At 41.4% G+C, this 26086-nt stretch overlaps 1 protein-coding gene across 2 annotated transcripts in view; it reads right to left on the reverse strand.

The window, feature by feature from the left end:
• Positions 1-26086, reverse strand: part of LRP11 (LDL receptor related protein 11) — a 730391-nt gene that overhangs the window by 192660 nt on the left and 511645 nt on the right. The gene's annotated exons all lie outside the window — the stretch shown is intronic.

Consider the following 26086-nt stretch of genomic DNA (forward strand, 5'->3'; position numbering starts at 1 on the left):
AACAGAACAATAATACATTAAGCTAAAGTTTCTGAAAGTGCTCCAATATTGCCTTTGTTTGATTGAATGCCTCTCTAGCTAGCCTGCTATTTCCCCCACCTAGGGTCTTGTATACGTGACTTGGAGAGGTGCAGAACTGTTAGTAACAAGTTTTCCATCAAACATGAAATAGAATAAGGTTATTTTAATTATTTCAATTTTTCATAAATATTTAACTTGTATTTATAGTGACCTGTGTGGTGATACTTTTTCATACTTTTCTGCTTTGTTCTGTGTTTTAGCCCCAAAAGTTGTATGTTTGCATTTTTAGTTTGCTCTGGGATTTTGTGTTTTAGTTAGCAGTTGTGGGAAGATTTTCTGCATTATTCTGCACTTCTATTTCCACAACTAGAATCACTTGTAAAAACTATCCATTTATATTTTAAACCCTGGTGGATTATAGCCTTGTAGTTTAATTCACAGTTGTGGCAGAACTGTGTACTAGCAGTTGTGAGAAGATTTTCTGCATTATTCTGCATTTCTATTTCCAAAACTAGAATCACTTGTAAAAGCTATCCATTTGTATTTTAAACCCTGGTGAACTATAGCCTTGTAGTTTGATTCACAGTTGTGGCAGAACTGTGTACTACTACTATTGCCAAATCTGAGCCTTAGTCATTTATTACTGCATTTTTCCCATAAATATGTTTGCAGATGACACTGTGATCTGCAGTTAGAGTAGGGAACAGGTTGAGGAGACCTTGAAGAGGTGGAGATATGCTCTAGAGAGGAGAGGAATGACGGTCAGCAGGACTAAGAATATCTGTGTGTGAATGAGAAGGAGGATAGAGGAATGCTGAGGATGCAGGGAGTATAGTTGGCAAATATGGGTGAGTTTAAATACTTGGGATCAACAGTACAGAGTAATGGTGAGTGTGGATGAGAGGTGAAGAAGAGAGTATGGGCAGGATAGAGTGGGTGGAGAAGAGTGTCAGGAGTGATTTGTGACAGACGGGTACTAGTAAGAGTGAAAGGGAAGGTCTACAAGAGGGTAATGAGACCAGCTATGTTAAATGGGTTGGAGACTGTGGCATTGACAAAAAGGCAGGAGTCTGAGCTGGACTTGGCAGAGGTAAAGATGTTAAGATTTGCACTGGGTGTGACAAGCATGAACAGGATTAGGAATAAGTATATCAGAGGGTCAGCTCAGGTTGGACAGTTTGGAGACAAAGCCAGAGCGGCAAGATTGTGTTGGTTTGTACATGTGCTGAGGAGGGATGCTGGGTATATTGGGAAAAGGATGCTAAGAATGGTGCTGCCAGGTAAGAGGAAGGCCTAAGATAAGGTTTATGAATATGGTGAGAGATGACATGCAGCTGGTTGGTGTGGTAGATCCAGATGCAGAGGACAAGAAGAAATGGAAACAGATGATGTGCTGTGGTGATCCCTAATGGAACAGCCAAAAGAAAAATATTTTTTTTTCCATAATTAGTGTTACTTGTAAATTTCTGCATAGTCCAGTGCCTTAAACTGTAGTAGAAGTTCAAACCATGGCCTCAAGCTCAATGCTAAAAAGTGCATTGTCATCCCCTTTGGTAAAAACTCTGCACCCATGAACTACAACATAGGTGGTAGTATACTTAACACCGAAAGTGAGATAAGTGTGATAAGAGACCTTGGGACACAGGTGGACAGTAGTCTCTCCTTTGATAATCACATCACCACAGTAGTCGGGAAATCCTTCTATGTGGCACACCTCATCACAAAAGGTTTCTCATCCAGAAAAAAAGAAGTCATTGTTCCCCTCTACTCATCACTCATTAGACCCATTATAGAGTACAACACCCCTTTTGGTATGTACCTCACAAGACATCTACAACAACTGGAAAGGCCGCAAAAATACCTCACAAAGAGGATTACTGGCTTCAAACAGATGCCCTATGCAGACCGTCTCAAAAAACTCCAGCTTTACTCCGTCACATATCGCCTACTCAGAGGTGATCTCTGCCTAACATACAAAGCTATGTCAAACCCAGAGCTGTTGGACATGCTCCACTTAAAGAAATCCCAATCCCTCCGAGCTGCATGCTCTAGGGACCCAAACCTTGTCACCACAATAAACAGAACATGCCGGAGGGATAGATTCCTATCCAGGAGACTTCCCATACTCTGGAATAAACTACATATCTATATCAAACAAAGCTCCTCATTAGCACTCTTCAAGAAAAATCTTGATGATTGGATGGGAAATAGGAAATTCACCCCAGGGATCACCTCCGTGGCTCTGCTCGACAGTGGCACACGAAAATAATTTTCTTGGGTGGCAAAAGCCATGGTACCTTTTTGGCTGGGCTTGTATAGGCCCCAGGGCCGATAGCCTAGTACCTACCTATGAACCTATGAATAGTGAGAGAATTGTCTCTGCTCCAGTTTGTGCTTCAGTGTTTTTAAATTCTGCTTATTATTTACCTGCTTAATGTTGCATTCTGTGTCTGGCCCATTCCCCACTAACACAGTAAGATACAGTATCTGAAAGGGCTTCAATATTGCCATTATTTGATTGGGTGCCTCTTTAGCTAGCCTACTTATTACTTGAAAGAATTTCCCAACCCTCCCACCCTTTCGTTGCTGTGGTTTTATAAGGCTGTGTCTCTGGCGTCCAGCCCATATTGTAATCTGCTTTCCAAAGTCCCTCCCTTCCCTCTTTCATTGCTACTGTTTGTTGTATAAGCTATTTATATACTCTTCCCACTCATTGTTTTCCACAGATCCATGATACTGATTGCTCACTCAGCAAACCAGTAATGCTTGAGTAAACCTTTTTATTACATTTTGTCTCCTGCTTTTTTCCCTAGAGCTCAGCAAAGCTTGGAGTCCTAGCCTGAATTTAAGTGTTTTACTTGTATCCAGTGCCATCCAGGCAAAGTTATGTAACTTTTATTGCTAAATCACACCTTTTTTAAGTTATTTTGAGTGACTGTTACTGTTTCCTACTTTTAGGTGTAGATTTCACTGTTACTGCTATAAGACTGTCTTGAAATTGCCTTCAGCAAGGGATTTCCAGCTAGCTGTTTAATTGGTTTGTGTTAGCATTGTACTTATGAGTCTTTTCAACTATGTTTTTACCTTAGAAGGTTCTTGGTTTATTTATTTTGTGGCAGCAGGAATTTGCTTGTTCTATCTGAGTTGGGAAATACACAAAAAAAATTGTAGTGTAATCATTTTATTGACAAGAGGGTTCATTAGCTAGTTTTGTTTCTGTCCTGCTATAAATTTTGCATGCTTGCATGGGTTAGCACTACCCTATACAGTAACAAACACCCAGAAAGCAATTTTTCCATGTAGAATGGTCCATAAAACTGTACTCAGTAAAGCAGCAATATACAGCAAATATATTGTGCCCTGGCAAGTTTAGAGCAGCTAGATGGGCATCAAGTGGCAATACCGACAGATTTACTTGAATCAGAATTCTGTAAATATTAAAACTTAATAGAATTTAGCACTGTTTAGCATAATTTGCCCCAGTAAAACACCCTTAATAGCCTTCTAACTGCAATACACCACCCCTTTTTTTAGGGTTATGAATTATTTCCACCTGGCTAGAAGTCACAGTGTTATGCCAATACATCACCCACTTGTAGCTCACCAATCATAGGACTGGAGAGTATAGATATGCAATTTCCTAACTTCTCTGTAACCATCTTGGTGGATATGGCCATCTGAGATAATGTAGCAATTGTGTCATGTTTACTGACAACCACTTGATCCTTAAAGAACCAGACACAGTACGTGAGAGGTTTACTTATGTAATGACACTGGAAGTTAAACTCCAGCATACAACAGCACATCAGGTTGTCGAAACCATGCACACAACACCTACCTCACATAGCAGACAACACACATATAGACTAATAATTGATAAGGCACTTAAAAGCAATCTTCCTAATCAACAAAGATCACCTAGATGCCCATTGTCAAAGCTATGCCTCAGTAAGCCCAAAGGCACTCAGAAAAAACAACACCTAACACCACACACTTTCAATGCAGCCCCAAACATTAAGCCCCCTAAGGCAAGAAAACACACTTCCTAAGACTCTTGTCATAGTGAACGTCATTGTAAAAAATACTGAAGCCCCTCTAACCAGGCTGAACAAGGAGAAAATAACTATTAGCTAAATCATGCATGCACTCACGACATTATGCCACAGGTCACAGTATGACTCCAGCATAGTCCATGTAGGTGTAAATGACCTGAGATGCCATTATGGAGCTTTATGATGGTGTGTCTTAGGCTGGTATGAGCCTAGCATTGAGTAGCATATTACCATCATTGAGGATGATGTCACACTATGAGCAAAAAATGATTGATTTCAACAACTGGCTGTCTTTCTGGTGTCATTCTAAGGAGATCCAATATTTGCTAGCTTGGGAGGACATGATTAACAGACACGTTGCTTTGCCAAGGATGGTCTGCACCTTTCCCATCTATGCTTTCAATACTGGCTAAAACTTTATCAACTACTATAGTGGCTTTTTTAGGCAATGCCAAATTTGCACACCTACTGACATAGCAAAATCAACTTAAGTGAACCTCAAGGTGTTACTGCTCAATGCCAGGGCCCTAAATAAAAATACACTCCCTCCAAGCCCTCCTCATGCTCAAGAATGTAGACATATGTGCAGTTACTGAGACATGGCTTAAAGCAGCAGAGAGTACCAGGCAGTGCAAGGTTTCAGTGCCTTCCACGCTTTTAAACCAGTAGCTGCACAGACAAGGACTAAAGGTGCAGGTGTCACAATATACATCCATAACAAGCATACACCTAGGGTGGTCAAACAGAATGATGTGCTGGAATTCCTCCATGTGCAGATCACCATAGGCAAAATCCAGTGCCATATCCTAGACAGCTAGAGATCGCCCTCCATGTCCCAAGAGGCTTACATTGCACATTTGACCTAGTGGAGAAACTTATCATCCAACCTAACATCCTACTCGCGGGAGACTTTAATTACCCCTCTTAAGACAGGGAATCTTACAGTGACTCAAATCTACAGGCACAGAGATTCCTGGACTTCATAAATACAAACACCCCTGACCAAATAGTGAATATGCCTAGTACAGGCTCCAACATACTTGATCTCATGATCCCATATATAGGAGAATGCTGCACCCCCCCCCAAAGTCTTCTCCTCCTTTGTAAGGTCCAACCATAAAGCTGCCTCCTTTGAAGTCAAAATCAAGTCCATAATCCCATTAAAAGCAGTAACAGTTAGTAACTATTCCAATGCAAGTTACCTTTTATCAAGTGATGGGTTGTCTAATTTCAGTGACCCTCCAAACCCCAAGAACATGGCAGCCTGTGCTGAATTTATCTCAGAAACTCTGTGCAAACATGTCAATTGCTATTATAGATTCTGCTGTACCTACCAGAAGTAAGCCGAGCACTAGCCCCAGAAATAAGCCGCTCTGATGGTATCCCAAATTAAACCGGATATACACCAAAAGGAAAAAAGTATGGAAAAAATCAGGAAGGGTAATTCCCATAAAGATAAAAACTCTCTCATCAAACTAAATAGGCAACTAAGAGGGCAAATTAGGTCAAGCAGAGCTAATGTTGAAGTTAAGATAGCCTACCAAGTGAAATACAAGTCTTTTACAGCTATGTCAGAAATCTCAAAGGCAGCACACAACAATGTGCTGAACTGGTGGTTAATGGTGCTACAGTCACTGAGCCTGGCGATACAGCACATCTGCTAGGGGACAGATTCAGTTCCAACTTTACCCCACCTCTCATCGCCAATTATCCCCTCAAAAACAGCCTCAAACATAACCCCTCCAACTAAAACTAGGAAGCATGTACTGGCTGCACTCACTAAAGCCAAGAACACTGGCTTAACTGGCCCTGATAACATACCAGGATGCCTCCTAAACAGTCTAAAATATGACTTATCAGGACCTCTGGAGTCATTATTTTAACTATAATCTTAAAACAGGCTTTATACCGCATAAATGGGGGACTGTGACAGTCATCCTTCTTCATAAGGGAGGACCATCAACAGATCCTGGAAACTACAGATCCATTAGTCTGACTAGTCATATTTGTAAAACCATGGAAATAATTATCATGGAAATTATTAACAAGGAAATAGGAGATCTCCAGACACTGGATCCATCCCAGTTTGGCCTTGTCAAAGGAAGGTCATCCTTACTGAATCTGGTGAACTTCTCTGCAAAGGTCACTAAGGCAATGAATGAGGGGAAAATGGTGCATACTGCCTACCTAGATTTGACTAAAGCATTTGATACAATATCCACTTGGGCATTGTTAACAAACTTAAGGAACTAGGTATAAACCCCTTTATAACATGCTAGCCAGCAAGCCAGCCTAATCTAGGTTTTGTGGCTGGCAACAGTGTTGCTGGCCAGGAAACCGTGTAAGCAAACACGGATACAATTCTGTTTAAAGCAGAGCAGCTGCGGTCCGCGGTTTTGTGCGGAATGCCACAATGATCACCAGGGCTTCACAGATAGCTGTCAATCTGCAATACATCTGCAAAAAGGCCAACATAATGTGAGGACAGTTAACCAGGAATAGGGACATATTTTCCATAGATCCCGGATAGAAATGTGTTAGAATGAAACTCAAACATACCTCTCAAACTCTTTGAGAAAGACATATGGACAAAGCGATAAATAATGGGAGGACAAAGGCCTATTGTTAATGCTGCTCTTCAAAACTTAGAAATTTAATAGAATAATAGGTTGTGCAATAGCACAACCTTTCTGCAGAACATGAAGTTTGAAACTCAAATGTATGTCATCAGCTTTTGATTTCACTCAGCAATAACACGCCAATGATGTACCAGAAAACCAAAATGTTATGAGGAAAAGATCACAAATACGAGACAAAATCTGGACATTCTGCATAAATCAGAACAGTTGACAGGTATGCACTCAAATGTATGGAATAGTGAGTCACGTCAGCCCTGAGATCATCCCAATGATATGTCAGAAAGCCACAAATTTGACAAGGAAAACATCTGGACAGTTGAGAGGTATGAATGTGAAGTACATGGTCCAAACACAATACAGGACAATGTACCTACAGTGCAGAGTATTGTGATATCCCATTCCTGGCATTCTGTACTGAAGCTGCATTAATTATCTGTAACAGGACATGGACTGCCATGTAAAATGATCACTTAGGGGAATTGTGTGTATTGAATAGGGACACACAGATGAACTGTAGGAATGAACACAGGGAAAGAGGACAGATAAAACTCCCTCATGTACAGTAGAGGAGGGCATGTCACTGGAAGATGGTTGAAGCAGCAATACCAATCACATATCTATATGGAACTGTATGGACTGTACAGTGAAAATGTATTTTATGTCACTGTCACACAAGGTGACATAACAATGGGGAGGATGTCTGTGTGAGATAAGCACCCTTACATGGATAATGCAGAGGACATCTATCAGGGATCTGACATACTAATGGGTGAGGTGCATATTGTGAAGCTGTGTAAACTGATATCCCTGAATATGAGTATACTGTCAGCAGAGGTCTCCAGAAAGTTGGGGACAGGTAAAGGATCATGGAAAACATTACAAGAAACAACCACAATCATGGACAATATCAGAGTTACACCATTAGTAATTCCATGCCTCTGACATAACATATGTAATGTACAGTGATAACAGATGAGTCTGTTCAAAGGCACTTGAACAACTATTATGAGGGTCTATATTATATCATCGAACGCTTAAAAAAGCAAACGCTGATTGATCGACCTAATTTAAGCGAAAGCTTACAATCTCGAACTGCCAGATCAGCGATTTTTTTCCCAGGGAAAAAAATCGCTGATCCAAAACACATACACACAACACAAGCACACCAAACAAACAGAAATCCACACACATACACCTAAAATCTGATACCTAACCCTACACTAAACTATGCACACACCACTAACTACCCACTTACCTTAACCCAAACCCTAACCCTAAGGTCCGTCACTATCGCACACTCACCTCACTCGCTTCCTAACCCTAACTCACTTAAATCCGCCCTAACCCTCATGTCCACTCAATCGCACACACACCTAACCCGAGCCCTAACCCTAACTCACCTAAATCACCCTAACACTCACATCCACACAATCGCACCCTTACCTGAATCCGACCGGTAACTTTCCACCATAACACTGCAAATACCAAAGCAACAGAGACGGACAACCAAATTCTTTCGCTAGGAAAAAATGTGAGTTTCTGCTGCTTCGATATTTTGCAGTTTCGCGAAAATAAGTTTGATCAATCAGCGTTCTCTTTTTTAAGCATTCGAGGATATAATATAGACCATATTATGATACATCCACACTCTATGAGGGTAACCATGCACACTATTCTGGAACTGTAACATCTGCTGGAGGTGTTAGGAGGGACACTGCTATACCTGTATGCTACAGGCAATACACGCTAGTTGCCTTGTGTACATGGCATATATACATGGCACAATCAACACTATCACAAATGATATACATGCCATTAATGTTGTCAAACACCTATGTTGTGTGTGCATAAGCAGAACAGGTAGCACACATGCATCTGGTATAACAACTTTACCGGTGTTCCACACCATCTCACATTCATGTATATTTCACAGACAGAATACCTATGTATGGACAATAAGCTGTGTGACAGCGCACTTTGACAAAGCTGGTACACTTCAGTTGCACATCACTGGAAGATGTGTAGGAAGGTACACGAAGAAGGGTGCATTGTACACAGTTATTGGTGTGAAGATGGCTTGGGACCATGAAGTTATTATGGCCTCTGATGTGGATGTCCTTCGTATATCCAGTACTTGTCTTACATTCAAGGGAGTTGTCAGCAGTCTGACCATATGCTGATGGATGTACTACATACTATCTACCCCAGGACATGAGTCACATAGCTACTGGTCTGATTATAGGGTGTGATGTCCATGTTACACTTGGGTGGTGTGTTTGTTTCTTGAATCAAGAAATCCCCATGTTTCTTCTCAGTGCTGGTGTTGTCATGGCTGTGACAGCAGTTTTTGGTATGTGTTGATACTGTCTGTATTAGACTAATATCACAGTTGGAGTCGATGACTGCCCACAACCTGTAGTCCTTCAGGCAGCTATTTGGGCACAGCATGTGTATATAATCTGTGATGTCCATCACTTAAGTAATGGGTAGGAAAAGGCTTAGCAGACAGCCCTGGACCTGATCACTGGACCTGAAATAAAGGTCATGTCACACATTTCAATATAGTGAGATGCCATGTATGTGATACAGTGGTCTACCCATTTGGTGATATAACTGTTTATGGCCACAGATGACCATAAACTGACTAACCTCAGTGTGGATTTCTGTCAAATGCCTTGACCTGGACAAGTTCCACAATATCATATTGTTGTCATCATGTATGTCATTGATGGCCTCTTTGAGGACATCTAGCACATGTAACAGACCTGATGTAGCATTAACTACTCACACAAATCTGTTGCACACAGCTGGAATATTACTAATGTACATGCAGAAGAGGTCCATGAAGACATGCTGGTGTAATACACAGTCGAGAAGAATCAGGATATCTCTATACATGCATGCATCAGGTGCTGGCCCCCCAACTCAGGTAGATACATGCTGATGTACACCCTTGGATGGGAACATAACCCATGTGCAGGGTATGTTGAAGTGTATATTCAACCGTGTCAGGTAGGTGTATGTGCTGAGTCATGCCATAGGTGATCGGTGATGTTGTCACAGCAAACTGATTCTGTGTGATAGGCCTGGATGAAGGTAAGACAGTGCATACTGCCTATTGTTATCTGGCCTAGATTTTTGACACAATCCCCCATGCAGGTATCATTAAGAAACCCTCACAGCTGGGGATTAACCCTTACATCAGTTGATGGGTAACCCACTGGATCACTGACAGAACACATACTGTAAATGTTAGTGAATCATCCTGTACCAGTATGCCTGTCACCACTGGTAAAACCCAAGGGATCTGTGCTTGGCCCTTCACTGTTTGGACTCTATTTCTCTACAGTTCAGGCTAAGGTATGAGTATATTTTCTTTGGCTTACCAAGTTTGCTGATTCTTGCATACTGGATGCAATCACTGAGTCCACCAATGATAATAACATAGTACAGGAGGGGCTAACACAGACAACTGAATGGTGACAAAGCCACACAATGTACAAATAAATGCAGAAATGTATGTCTCTTATGGTGCCTGTCTGAAAAGTGGAATTCCATGTTAATCACAGCAATGACAACAGTCCTGCTATGCAAAAACCCAGTGATACAAGCACTGGGAACACATGTAGATAGCAATATGAACCTCGACCACCAAGTGTCCACACTGGTATTGAAAGCCTATGTTGTGCACATCATAAGTCACGCCATCATATGCAGATCTTAGGATTGTATGACAGCACTCTAGTCAAACCTCATTAGAACACTACTACAGTATGATGCCCTCTTTTGCATGTACCTTACCAGACACATGCAGCAGCTGGAGAGACCACAGGGCTGTTTCAGCAAGATAACACAGGGCCTAGAAAAACATGCCATGATATATGTGGATACATTAAAGGCCATGTTGTTGTAAACTTTATTGTATTGTACAGAATGAGGTGACATCAGCATAGTCTCCAGGCCAGTCTCTGACCCTGCCCTGGTGGAAGTACTGCATATCCAAAAATCTGATATAACTGATGAGATCAGCAGTGTCTGTTGACAAAAAGATAACAATGTCCCACATGGTGGTGTAAAATGCTCACTGCAATGTCAAGCAACAGCTCATACACACAAACACACACCCAGTTGACTGCAGTAAGAATAGAACCCCTACCTAAGTACACAGGTGAGAGAATGCAGTACTTTATGCAAGCACCACAGTTCAAGTCTGACATGGAGTGTCTCAGACAATACTTTATAGCTGATGACATCAGCAGTGTTTGTTTAGGAGAATATAACAGTGCCCCACATTGTGGTGTAAAACACTCTCTGTAATGTCAAGCTACAGCTCACGCACAGTTATCTACAGTAAGAATAGAATTGCTACCTAAGTACACAGACTTCAGAGCACAGTACTTTACACAAGTGCCATGACATAAGTCTGCTTTTACAAGACTGCGGGTCAATGTATAGTGAATGACATCATCAGGGTATGTTGGAGAGAAGATGTTGGGAAGCCTGCATGAAATGGATGTATAGGCATGTCTGACAGTTAGTATTGAGTCTATGAAACACACCTACTGCTTGACAAACTCTGTGAAAACACATGTTAATGCATTTATACATTCCTTTTTGGGGCCAGATGGTACTAGGTTTGAATCCAGGTATATCTGGCACTTTGAAATACTTTCAACTGCAGAGTGATACTGCAATGAAATGAATTGTTTATAGTAAATGTGTGCTGTGTGTGTTGGCGTAGCACAACAGTGTTAACCAGCAGTGTGTGGCCGTAATCGCAGCTGTTTGCCAAGTTCACTGTCGCGCACATTGGTGCATGATGAGCACCTCTGCATAAACATGGAGTCCAAAAAGTGAAGGGATCCATTGTTTCTGCAGTAACTTATATGTGTTGTGTGTGATGTTATTTTTTGACCAGTTTAAAGTGGTGAAACTGGGTATGTAGGAAAGTTGTGAAATAGGGAGCAAGTAGGGGGAAGAACAATGGGAAAGCATTGCTAATCTCTGACAGTTAGTACTGAGTGTATGAACTTCACGTGCTGTATAACTGAATCTGTGGCAGCACATGTTAATTCACTGATACATTTGTTGTTGCTGTGGCCAGATGGTTATGGGTTTGAATACAGGTGTATATAATACTTTTACAGGTGTATATAATACTTTTACAGGTGTATATAATATTTTTAAATACACTGATATACATTACTGCTGTTCACCATTGCTGTGCATTGGTGAGTGATGTGCACCTTCATGCAATTATGCATTAAAAAGGTGAAATGGGATAGGTAGGACAGTGATGAAATGATGAGCAAGCACGGGTAAGAAAAAAGGGAAAAGAGGGCAGGAATGTGCAGAAGGGATGCAGGAAAGAACCATATCTATCCATTTCTTTAACAGTGTGTAGTGAACATATATGAAAAATACTGATCGTGTCCAATTGGACCAAATCAAGCGCGTCAAGAAGACATATGTGAGAAATGGAAAGCTATGTATGGGACAATTTTTTGGAGGGGGGCAGGTCCCCATTTTTTTTTTGGGAGAGAGAGAGATGAATGTTGGGAAGGGATGTAGGAATGTCTGGGTCAGGTAAGTTTGGTAGGTGAGGAAACAACTGCAGAGAGACAAGACAAACAAGACAAAAGACAGGGATGGTGATGGACACAAACGGTTGGGGGACATCATCCTTGGGGTGAGGGTGGGGACATCCCAAACCCATGGTCATCAAGCTGGGTGATAGTGAGAATCAAGTCCCAACTCACTGGACTGTCATCACTGTCAATTCACTCCATTGCTGGCTGGAGTGCTTGATGTCTCCTCCTCCTGGTACTATGTAAAATGAAGGAGAGCAGCATCTCCAGCCAGCATAGGCATACACCGACAGTGCAGTGTACAACCCTATCCACCATTCCTGGCAACTCTGTGCAGGTGATAAAATCACCACCTCTGCCACTGCTTCCAAAGGAAACAAATGGACCAGCCTCCATAGCAGGACTACCTGAGGGGGCAGGTAATGCAGGGGCAGCAGAGGCAGTGCTGCCAGGTTGGCTCCCAGACATGCTGGGAAACAGTGCTGGAGCCAGTGGGGGGGGATGGATTCTGTGGGGCAAGCCTACCCCTCTGTGCTGTGAAGCATTTGGTGAGGTGTTACACATGGATGAAATGGACACATTTTGATGACATGTAATAAAATTAAAAAAAATTAAAAATAAAATAGAAACCAATTTTGCAATAAAATAACATAAAAATAAAATAAAATATTCATAAAATAAAAATAATGGCAAAACTACTTCATTATAAATAATAGGAATTAAAATAAAAATAAAATTGAAAAAGAGAGGGAATGGTTGTGATGAGAGGAAAAAAAATACAGATAAGATTAGTACCTTCATATGTGACATACAATACATTAATAAAATTATTTGACTCTATAATCTTTACTTTTACATTTAAGACTACCACCTCCTAACAGTTGTGCACTATACTACAGATTGCAGCAAGTAATCCTTGATGTGTGCATATATTGTACATATGCGTGTTCCAATTATACTGATTACAATTTACAGCAGGGCATTTGTGCCACTAGTATAGAGGTTTTAATTTAAATTTAAATATTATTGAAAAATTAACAGTATTGTATAGTGGGGAAGTGTGGTTTTTGAACCAACAACCTCTGAATAAAGTCTAATATTGTACTCTTGACTTGTTCCACAGACTAATGCAAACATAAAAATTTGATATTCTAAGGTGGAAACTTGGTTTGTGCTACAGACTAGTGCAAACATATTTGCTTTTACAGCTGAGATATGCATACTCAATTTGATACAACTCTATAAAATACCAAAAAAGCTATCTGCAACTTTTAATGGTACCATCATTTATTTATTTATTTATATATGCACTACAACCAACATCTAATCATTACTTTCCTATTTTTCTTCTTGTCAAAGACAACATCTTTGGTGGTTCTTAACTAGGAGTTCAATAATCATTTTGGCGTCCTAGACACCCCATCTCTGGCACCTTCCCCACAAATGCCTGTCATGTCTGCCATGAATCTAGAGCAATAGAGAGTCATCCTTTCCCACCAATAACAATTGTCGTGTTTACTGGGAGTGCACACACTGTTTGAAACTGTTTGCATGATGGCAAGTGGAGTGCAACAGTGCCAAGTAGTGAGGCATTAATTGCAGTTGTAATGTCAAGGTTATTGGATGTACAGGCACTTGTGTATGTGTGTTAGGCAAATGTGAAGGCTATGCCAGTCCAGATAGCAGAATTATACTTACAGGAATATAGTACACAGTATACCTACAGTCACACATCTGATAATAAATGTGATAATACATAAAGAAATAAATAAATAACTGACACAATACTAGTGCCTTAGCCCTCATACATATAATTAGTATCAGCTCTACTATGTCAAGTGTTATAAATGAGAGTGACTACATTGGGAAGTGGAACAATAAAAGTGTATGGAATATCCTGTATTCAAACCCAGAACCATGTGTATGGCAGTCCTACGCTTACACCTGCTGCCACAAGAAGGTTGAAATAAACACTTATCTATCTTTCAGTTCACTGATATAAACAGTGAAAAAAAAAAGGTTGCACACCTTGTGCTAGAACTCAGGACCATCTGTACTCCAGCCCTTACATTTGCTGTCACAGGACTGGTTACATGACATTCCCTATTTTATGGTAATTATTGTTAAAGTCTTGCTGTTAAATGTTGCACAATGCTGCTTACCAGGTTTGTGTAATGCTCAATAGAATTAATTGAATGTATCTGGTTTCTATTTTTGGCTGTCTGGGTCCTATCTGTTTCCTGGGTGGTCCAGTTCACCAGTTTGCTCACTTATGCACTTCACACAAATGAGATAAACACAGGCAAACCTTCCATTCATTTTGTCCATTCCTGTGACTGCACTTTGCCCCCCCCCAAAAAAAATGAGACAAAGACAGAAAAGGAAAAAAGAAAAAAAGGGGGATGGGGCAAGCAACTGAAATGAGGAAGAAATGTATGACATACATACAAGAAAATGACGGCTCATATGAGGATATGTCTACATAGATCTGGAATTGAACTCTCACTGCAATGTACCTTCAGAACACAGGATGTGTGCCTTACCCCTCTTTACCAGATAAAGAGCTTTGCAGCAAATAAATGAAGTCATTCTTCACACAACCAACTGTAACAGAATCTACAGTGATATCAAATCATAAACTATTTGTACATTTATCATATTTGGATGCAGTGCGCTTAGTGATCACATGACCTGTTATGATTATTGCTTGCAAATATGCAGCTCTATCTTACCTTTCTGTGTTTGTTGGTCATTTGTCAGTTATCTCAACAGTACTCTGAGACATACACTGTGTAAGCCATTCTATACCATTGGCCTTAAAATGAGTGAGGATATTAAATGGAAATAATGTATGTAGTTGGTAACAAAGGAAGGGCAGGCTGGATCTTAAGTAACACAACCTATGAATTGTGTGCTGCTTACTTACATTTCCAACCCTACATGTAACATTTTCTACATCTGACCTGACACATCCAGTGGAAGTAAGGCAGCCTGCAGTGCTGTTATGTACAGTAAACACTCACAGCTGCAGTCCATTAATAACACTGAGCTATTTGGGATTCAGCAATTCTAATGAGTTTACACCTCACTTGCATCTTCACTGTGCTAAAAGCCCTGAATTTACACCATATAAAAAGGCAACCATGTAGCTAAGCAAACTGATGGTGTGGAGAGGTGCATATGTTTGGAAGACTGCACAAATGCTTCTTCTTCAGGATATATCTGTACAGAGGTGTATTGAACTTCAGAAGGCATGCTTCCATTCTGTCACCTACATACTGCATTTGCAGGAATGTATTTGAGAAAAATCTGAAGCAAAGAAGTTTACACTTTTATCTGCATCCATTAGTTAGAAATGTATTGTTGGCATGGGCATGTTTGTTAAACCATTTCAGAGGTATACATAAGTACCAATACATGAAAATGGAATGCTGTGTGATAAATATGTATAAATGTTTCAAGGACAGGTCCTTTGATAGCACTTTTAGCATTTCAAAGATGGTCTGTTAGCAAAATGGGTTGTTTGTCTGTTCTTTTGTGGGGAGGGGAGCAAAGGTGAGTTGCTGTTATGGCACAAACAAGGACATGTTGCTCTTGTTACTCTCCTTGTTTTGCATCCTGCCTGTTGTTAGTATTTCACATCTCTAGACTGTTTTATGTTTCTCCAGCGGGTAATACTGACTGCTTACCTTTTCTGTTTTATCTGGAAACAGTTATTTTGTAATTATGTGATACTTCTGTTGTCTTTTTGGACACTCGGAGACCCCCCCTTCACTGATGCTGAAAACCAGGTGATTGCAGATGCCTTTAGGCAACAAGGTGCTTTTCTGCTGGAAAGGGGATGGGGAGGTATGGCATGTAAGATACAAATATGGTGTCAGATAATTGATGATGTCAATGCCATGGGTGGCCACGTCAGGACATATAGGCAGGTGCACCACAGGGCCAATGACATGATCACATCTGCACGGAGGAGAGCAGCTGCAGTGGGCTGTGGCCAGATGGTTAATGCGGAGGGCTTGCTAGGGAACCACCACTAACAGCTAATGAAGAGTTCCTGGCCAATTTCATGGATCCAGACGTCCCAGTAGAGTGCAGTACAGCATGTCCTGGATGTTGGAGCAACAGCTTCAGAGACAGCAAACATTTCCCAGGAGGAGCTTCCAGGTAGGCTTTGGTATCTGAACAGTTGAATACTGTTGTATAGTAAAACAATTCAAATCGCTACAGTAATTCTATGTCACATGTCTTTTTTCTCGGGGGGGGGTTGAAGATTACTACATTTATTAGCTTAGGTTGCAGTTGTCAGCCACATTCTTGTTGAAAGTATAGTTAATGGACATATAAAAGGTAAAAGTATTACCCCCTGTGTTACTGTTAATTGTGATGATGTTGCCCTTACCTCTTGCTTAACTTCTTCCAGGACGTCTGGATTACAGCGGAGTATCCCATCTGCAGATGGTAAACCAAACATTTTTATGTCAGTACTGGTGAGCACTTTAAAGAAATATCGTAGTGTGTGATGTTGATCTCAGACCTGTTGTGTGTATTGCTGTACTGTCTGTAGTAGTGACAGCAATGTTAGTTTGTTAGCATATATTGCATGAAAGCAGTGCAGGTATTAATTTCTTCCTGTGTTTGTTGCTTTTTATCACAGGTGATCATGACAGTGGGAGTGTGGACCCCCTGCCACCTGATGTCAGTGTATTCAGCAGGCTCTGATGATGGTAGTCAAACTGAGGCACGGTCGGGGGGTGCAGAGACTGAATCTGACACAGAGATTGACATACAGGCCATCCTCTGCATTTCCATCGGACACAGCTAGCAGGCCTACTCCTACCCAGTCCAGTGAGCCCACAGATATTGGACAAGTGGAGGGTGAGGCCATTGATCAGGGAAGTGTGGCTACTGCAACTTCAATGCCTGTTGTGTCTGGCCGTAGCCAAAGTGTGTGTGAATTGCCATGCAGGAGGACTGATAGGGATGCTCAGAGGGGGGCCTACTGTCCCTTTTCCACATGCAGGTGTCTTTTCCCATGCCACTCAACATATGTTTAGGGCCATCATGGTGGTACATTCACATTCCCATAGGCGCTCCAGACAAATGCTGACAGCTGTAGGTGTAGCACAGTCTGACATGCGTGACTGCTTCCATTATGTTGCCGATTCAATGGATTAGATGAATGACACTTTGGAATGAGGGGTTTCTGGGATGGGCCCAGGGGTATCAGTCATGGAACGAGTATTGTCTGTAATGGAATGTCTGCTTGGAGGGGAATGGCATCCTTGTGGGAGTAGGTCAGCCACATCATCGGCTGTCAGCCAATGTGGCTGTGCCTGATCATGCTCCCATAGTGGCAGTACTTCCACTGCTCCATCAGTGAGTATGCTGTCCACACTCACACATGGCAGGCCATGGGGTCATGGTCCTTGTTGTCCTCGTGAAGAGAGCTTGTCCAGCAAACATCAGTCACATTCAAGTAGCAACAGTGCATCTGACCGTGGGTGTGGACATGCCAGTGCAACTCCTTGCAGATACAGTTCTTGTGGTTGGGGATGATAATGATGAACTGCTACCTCTGCCATGCATGGCTCACACCTGTCCGACATACCAAGACATACAGCCAGCACAGAGCTTGGCTATGTTAATGCAGAAACTCACACACCAATTTCCTCTGGAGGACCCCTACAGATACACACACAACAGTTACTCCTTTTGTCTCACTGGCCATTTGTCTGTTTATCCAAATGTCTGGCTGCTTCTCTTTCTTACTCACACACACATGCTGCCTAGAGTTCCTGCCCCCCTACCCCCACAGTGCCCTGTGCAAGTGATGATAACTGTGCCATACCCCTGTTTTCTATATTTTGGATTCAAGGATACATAAGCTTCGTGTCTGATGCTCAGGGTGCATAGCTAACTTAGTCTTTAGTACATCTGCATTTGTGGTGTTGAACTGATAAATGTACCTTTGATTTACATCAGCCTTAGACATTTAGACAGCTGATAGCATCAACATTTCACAACTTTATAGTGAATGATCTTGTGAGGGTTGTGAATCATTACTTTCTAACTTCTCTCTTTAATGATTTTCAGTACAAACATATGGTGCTAAACTGAGGGCATGCAGTGACCATCAGTACTTTTGAGAGGTATGACTTGTGAATCTTTGATGCCTGAGGCGTACTACTTAGTAATGGACGCATATAAGTCAACTAAGTCTCTGCTGTCACATGTTAAGGTAAGTTCTGTACAAATCTCCCACCTTTTACTGGCTTACTGGACCATGTAATGAAATATAAGGATATGCCACACACTCGTATTATTAAACAATACACTCCAGGTTCAGTAAATGTAGCAGTTAACACAGTTTTAGTTCAGGGCTGACTCTGATGCAAGCAGGACACAGCTAATACATGGGAAGCTAAAGGCTGTGTGAGTTGCCTGGCATCAATGTTACTATATAAATGTGAGTAGGAGGAAGGTTTTAGGCCCCTTAGTGATGAGTGATTATGCTATGCATTTTCTCTTAGCCAATACAAGGGCATACTGAGCACACCTATGTCTACCTACACCCACAGCAGCTGGTGATTCCACCTGTGGCTCCTCATCTGCCTGTGGCTGTGTGACCTTGGCATTAGTGATGGGATGTTTGCCCCTTCCCCTTGCTGATCTTGCTGAAGCTGTTTTCTCAGGATTATGTTGTGTAGCATGGCACATACTGTGAATATTTCTGTACATGTCCATGGATTGTACTGCAGGGCTTCCCCAGATGTATCAAGGCACCAGAACCATGACTTCAGTAGCCCAAACACATGCTCTATGATACGTCTGGTTTGAGCATGTGCCTCACTATGGCTTAATTCCGTGGGTGTGTGCATTTCTGGTGGGTGTCATCAGCCACAGTTCCAGTGTATAGCCTGCATCTCCCAGTAAATGCCGCTGTGGAATATCCCCGCTAACATGCATCGAGTATGGTTGGGAGGTTTGCCAGATATGTGAGTCATGGTAACTGCCAGGGTTGCCAGCACACATGTTCAAGATTATTCCCTTGGCATTACACATGAGTTTGCAGTTGATTGAATGGTAGCCCTTTCTGTTAATGTAGAGCCTACCTTGTTCCCTGAGTGCTGCCTTAATTTCTACATGTGTGTGCTATCTATGGCCCCTAGTACTTCAGGGTAGTGTGCTACACAGTAGAACTCCTGCATATTTCTGGCCCTCTCCTCAGAACTATGGGGAAAATATATGTGGTCACTGCCATGTTGGAGCATAACATTCAGGAACTGGTGGAGGATCCTGGATGCTGATGCCTGTGACGCCCCCCAGCATGTCCTCTGTTGGTCTCTGAAAGATACCTGTAGCTAAGATTCTAAGGGCTACACATACTTTTGTCTCCACTGGAATGGGTTCCCCTCAGTTGGCTCTGGCTCTGAATTGAGGATGGCAGAGGTCACAGAGTTTCTGCATTGTGTCCGTGTGCACCCTGTAGTGCTCCACAATTTCCACATCATGTAGGCTGTGAAAAGTTAAACAGGCCTGAAAACTCTTCTCCTTCTAGGCCTAGGCCTATTGGCAACAGCATTGGCTTCAGCCTGTAGCACAAACAAATGAACTAAAGCAGCAGCAGCTCCTAACATTCTGTCCATGTAGACTTCTTTCTGTGTCCGTATTCCAAAAGATTTGGAATCTGCAGGAAAAAACAGCACGGTGTCTTCATGGATGCTTTATAGCTTGTTGAACAGCTAAATCATGTTGGATTGGTTGATTAGCATGCATTTCAACTGCTTATGCTGTAATTAGTATGCCACAGTGTTTACCTTGTTAGCACAGGGGTGCATGCCTCTACACGGCGCTTACTGAATCTGAAATTCATTGCTGCTATGTGTACGTCACAGCATGTGGAAAATGACAGTGTAGGCTTTATTGAATCTCCATGATACTTAATTTAACCAATAAAATTAGTGAAAATAAGTGAAATGAGGATACTTCCCCTAACGAATGGTTTGAAATTTTATTTAATGTAAAGGGGTTCAACCTTAGAGACTGTCGCAACCATGGTGTGTCTTGAGAGGGAAGAGTTCAGCAGACCTGTGTATCTCAGGAATACAAAATATTACCCAAATTTGAGGTTCTGGAATTTAATAAAACTCAAATAAAGCAATACAAATACTCTCAGTAACAGTTAAGTCCTTTACAAGTATTCTGTATATAATCAAAATAAACTTGATATTGCTTTCACGTCATATAACTGTTCAAGCTTTTTCAAATGGTATCAAGCAAAAGTCATTAAAAATATAGTCCTTCACTTGACAGGTTTACATAATTTCTTAATGTATACTAATTCATAATGCTATGTAAAGTTTATCTTCTCTGTGCAGATAAACTGAAAAACAAACTTTCTGTTGGCTTCCCTCCTAAGTGTAAACTGCAGAAGCTTTGAATTTGTCTGGCACACTTTTGCAGTATGTGACTTGTCTACTGCTCTCCTCAACAGGGAATCACTCCTAGAGCTGGTGTCTCCTTCTGTAATGGGCAATTCAAAGGTTTAGGACTTTTCAGTTTTCTCTGCAGTTGTGACTGCAGTGTTTCTGTATTTATTTAAAGTGCGTTTGTGTGTGAAAGAAATTCTTTATTGCAGGCTGTTACACAAACGGTGGCTACAGTGTTATCCTAAGGAGCACAGTTATATGGAGCATGAACTGTTCCACAGCTCCTTTTTTTTTGTTTTTGTTTTGGTTTTTATGAGACTCAAAGAAACAGCTAATGTATATGTCTCTTTCAGAATGTCTATGTACTAAACCACATCAGCCTCTCATCCTAACGTACTCATTAGGTACACATACTAAACCTAGAGTACTTGATAATAGTTTTCACTCTTACTCACAAACACTGGCTAATGTACAATGTATGTACTGTACCTGTGTACTATGTATGTATTCTACCTATGTTCCAAATTTCAGCTGTACACCACAAATCTATTAATTACCTTTATTTTTCCTTGTTTGTTCTCTCCACTGTAACTGTTAATGTGATGCATACCACTATAAAAACATGTCTATTGTAATTTGTTTGTATACTGATCATGTCTAAATATTTAAATGTATCTGTAATTTTTCTATGTGGAGGTTTTCTCCCTGGGCTTCTGTTGAAAAAGGGCCATTTCGTCTCAGTCAGACACCCCCGGTTAACAAATGTAAAATAAATAAATCTCATTTTACTGTGCTAATCCAGGACTGATGTCAGCACATTTCAGTATTACAAACTGCTACTGCACTGTGCAGGATGCTGACTGGAACTCAATACTCAGTGGTGTACAGGTGCCCCTACTGTGATCATGCATTGAGACATTGCTAGGGCAAGGTGAAGAGGACAGCTGCCTTGGGTGAAAAGTGTTTGGGGGGGGGGGGTGGCTGTCAAATGTTGATCACTTGGTTCTGCATTCAGAAATGAATGCCAATGTTGCATTTGTGGTCAGTGTTGAGGTGCTTCAGAATTTTGTATGCTGTATTTAGCTGTATCAAGCTTCTTGTTACATTTTTTGCAAGTATTTTGCTACTGTTTTGAAAGGAGACAAACCTTTTTTTTGGGCCTTAACTCAGACGGGTTGCTAGATCTGCAAATTGCAGACAGCGCCAGGTACCCTAACTATAGTTGTACTCATACTGCATAGAGGAGTATTCCATTTAGGGACACACACTCCAGCAAGATGACACCATTATAGCTGTCCATGTGGTGAAAGATATGTAATTGTCTGCATACACATATAAATATGCCAGTTCTAATAAACATGATACGTGTTTCACCGCCACATTACATGACTTTTATGACTGCCTGTGTCCTTTTCTGATGAAGGGTTACATCCTGGTTCATATCTGGTCTACAAGTTTGCCTTAGTGTTGTATGACAGCTTGGGATGTCACAGCAGTAGTGATACATGGAGTAGTAGCACCATTAGACAACATTCCTCTAGTGCACGTTGTACCATTTTCTGAATAGTGCACCAAACAATATGGAGGTTGTCATCTGTGTTTCTGTGTGACATACAAGCTGGATCTGGTGTGCATTGGCATAACTCCTGATGCATCATATCAGGGACCAAGAAAAACACAAACACTTGTCACACTACAATCCTCCTTTTTTAAAAAAGAGTTGAAGGCCACTGTCAGGCAAGTAACTACCTACTTTCAATTGTCTTCCAACACTCTAACCTATTCAACATACCAGCCTTATTAAGTGTATACAGCAGGGGAGATTCAGACACAGTTTTATGCCATAGTGTAGCACTGATTACTGCAAGTTACTGTTCTTAATTTTGACATAGTTGCACAAAATGGGGCTACGCATGTATCTCAAATGAATACTGAGAAGCACATGTTGCCGTGTTATGTGCATCCAGGACAGAATTAAAAACAAAGACTCATAATAATCAGCACTACAGGATGACATTAGTCCTCTGTGGACACCTACCCCCATCTCTGAAAGCTGTCCACACTTCATAAACAAATCATATTAAAGAAATATATAAATTACACAAATGATTGCCAGCATTGCACAACTGGTTAAGGATATGAGCTGCTAATGTGCTCCATTCAACTGCCTGTTCATAGGTTCATAGATGTGTACTAGGCTAATAGCCCTGGAGCCTTTACAAGCCTAGCCCATAGGATTACCCTGGCATCGTGCCACCCGACCTTAGTTCCCAGTGCCTCTGTCGAGTAGAGCCACTGGAGTAATCCCCGGGGTGAATTTTCTAGTTCCCATCCACTTATTAAGATTCCTCTTGAAGAGGGCCAGTGAGGTGCTCTGTTTGACATGTATGGGAAGTCTATTCCATAGCATGGGCAGTCTCTGGGTTATGAACCTGTCCACTCAAAAAAACTGTAGTCAGGAAGCAAAAGGATTAAACTTCTTTTCTTTATTTCATACTTCCTCTGGTACCTCGGCTACACAAGCCCTCAATGGAGATTTGTTGGTTTATTTGATTATGAACCTGTCCCTCCGGCACGTTCTGTTGATTGTGGTAATGAGGTTAAGGTCTCTGGAGTGTGTGGTGTGGAGGGATTGGGATTTCTTTGGATGCAGAATTTCTAACAAAGCTGGGTCAGACATGGCTTTGTAAGTCAAGCAGAAATCGCCTCTAAGTAGGTGATATGAGACAGAGAATAGTTGGAGTTTTTTGAGTCTGTCCATATAGGACAAGTGTTTAAGGCCTAGGATCCTCTTTATGAGGTACTTTTGCAGCCTCTCCAGTTGGTGCAGGTGTCTAGTGAGGTACATGCCAAATGGGGCATTGTAGTACATGATTGACCTAATGAAGGAAGAGTAGAGAGAGACAATGACCTCTTTCTTCCTGGATGCAAAACCCTTAATAATGAGATGTGCCACATAGGACTTTCTGAATGCAGCGGCAATGCGGTGGTCAAAAGAGAGGTTGCTGTCAACCTGTGTTCCCAGATCTCTTATAACGCCTTCTGTGTTCAGTGGACTACCATCGATATGGTAATTCATGGGAATGGGGTTTTTCCCAAAGGGGATGATGACACATTTTTTGGCATTGAGCTTAAGACCATGGTTCTGACACCAATCGTTGGTCTCAGTGAGGCCTTTCTGTAGGATTTCAACATCACTTGGGGAGTTAATAATAGCTCACAACTTGCAATCGTCTGCAATCTTTGTCAGCCAGAGTCCCTTCTTGGTGGCCTGGACTTCAGAAAAGTAGATACCAAACAGGAGAGGACCCAGGACCAAACCCTGTGGGACTCCACTCATGACTGGTTGGCAGTCTGACTTGGAGTCAGCTACTTTCACACTGTGGGCTCTATCTATAAGCCAGTTTGCAACCTACCTAGTGATATAGGGGTTGATGCCTAGCTTAGTGAGTTTTTCTACGATTCCTGAGTGGGGAATGGTAGCAAAGGCCTTGGCCAGATCAAGGTAGGCTGTATGAACCACCTTGCCTTCATCCACAGCTTTGGTGACTGACTCAAAAAAGTTAACCAAGCTGCGCAGGCATGAGCTACCCTTCATAAAACCGAACTGTGTGGGATCCAGAGTTTGGATATTCCCTATATCCTTGTTTATTAGGTCCATGATGATGTGTTCCATAGCTTTGTGTTGTAATCTTTGCTTTTCACTTACATACTGTGCAGCTCTTAAAAAGTCACTTAATTACACCTCTATTCCAGATGTTCCTGATAAGCCTTACTAATTAACAAACAAATAAATAACAGGGACACAACTGAATACAGTTTAAATGAATTAACATATCACAAAAATTACATGTATTTTAGTTTGTGTTGTGAAACAGCACACACTTTTCATTAACAGGCAAACCATGTTATTATTCAATTGTTTGTTCTTCTTTCGGCTTTTCCCAGTTAGGGGTCGCTACAGCGGAACTCCGGTCCACTAATGATTGGCAGTAGATTTTTACGGTGCCGAGTGCCAGCTTGATGCCCAACCTTCAATGAAGGCACGCCCATTCACGCATGTCTTTTGAACGCCACTCGACCTCGGGGAGGACATGCAGACTCCACACAGAATGCGCTCCAGCCAAGAATCAAACAGGAGAACCTCTTGCTGTGAGGCGACAATGCTACCGCTGCACCACCACGGCTTTAATAAACCATGTTATTATTCAATAATGGTTCATTAATTATAGCTAACACAAATTGGGTTTCTGTAGTCATTTGATACTCCATCTTGTTTTATTTGTTTGTTATCCAGGTGAGCCCACTAGTCACAACTGCCTCTCTGCAAGTGCACTTCAAGAGCAGTATATAGTTAAATGAGTTGAGTAGAGATAAACGGAGACCAACAGGATCAAACTTTGGACTATGCTGGTTAAATGTCCTTATCATTAATCCTCAGAAACTGTTTCTTTCAGATAGCAGCTACAGTTGTCATGTGATCTTAAGTGAAACTGCAGCTTTTTATTTTATTTTTATTTTATTTTTATTTTATATAGCTATAGTGAAAAATAGGTAACAGGTAATTACACTGAAAAAAGGCTGGCACTGTGAGAGTAAAACTTTACTTTATTTATACCTTTTGGGTGGCATGCTTTTTATAAACTCCCTGAGTATACCACTCTCTGCTTTTTTCTTTGCTTGCATTAAGCACATTATACTTCCATTATAACTTGTTCAGCTACATCTTGCTGAGAAACAAAAGCCCTAAACACAATTCATTGAGAATTCAACCTGACAAAAACAGTAAAGCTTCCACTATGAGTGGATGAAGGTGAATGCAATAAGGACTGGAATCCCCAAACTACATTTGCTGAAAATATATTGCAAGAAACACTTTTTAAAGTGCTTTTGCAATAGTCAAGCTCCCCTGCACCCCCAGTGTGGAGGGTAAGCCCCCATTCCCCAAAACCTATATATACCAACTCCACAGTCACACCAAGTCAAAAAAAGGCAGTAATTCCCCTGAAAGGGAATTACTTCCAGCACAAGCCCTCAGGCAGTAATTTCCTTTGGAGTAACTCTAATCATTGGCAAGTTGAACCATGGACAGTTGAAGTCTGAGTGTTCAGTTTTCGTCCACCAATAAGATAACGGACAGTAAATGTAAGTGTGTCTGGCTAGGAGGCTTTTCACACACTGTGTGAGAAAGCAAGCCATCACACCCTTCAAACTCACGTGTACTAACTCGATATTTAAACCAAGATGGGAAAAATAAATAACTAAAAATAATCACTTCAGGCCATTGGAGAGTTGGAATGGACCAGATAAAGCTCATCCAGTTTGCACTTGACAAGTTGTAAGGAAGCATTTTC

Source organism: Protopterus annectens, chromosome 1.part0 (assembly GCF_019279795.1).
Source record: "Protopterus annectens isolate FY-2018-M chromosome 1.part0, PAN1.0, whole genome shotgun sequence".
Lineage (NCBI taxonomy): Eukaryota > Metazoa > Chordata > Ceratodontiformes > Protopteridae > Protopterus > Protopterus annectens.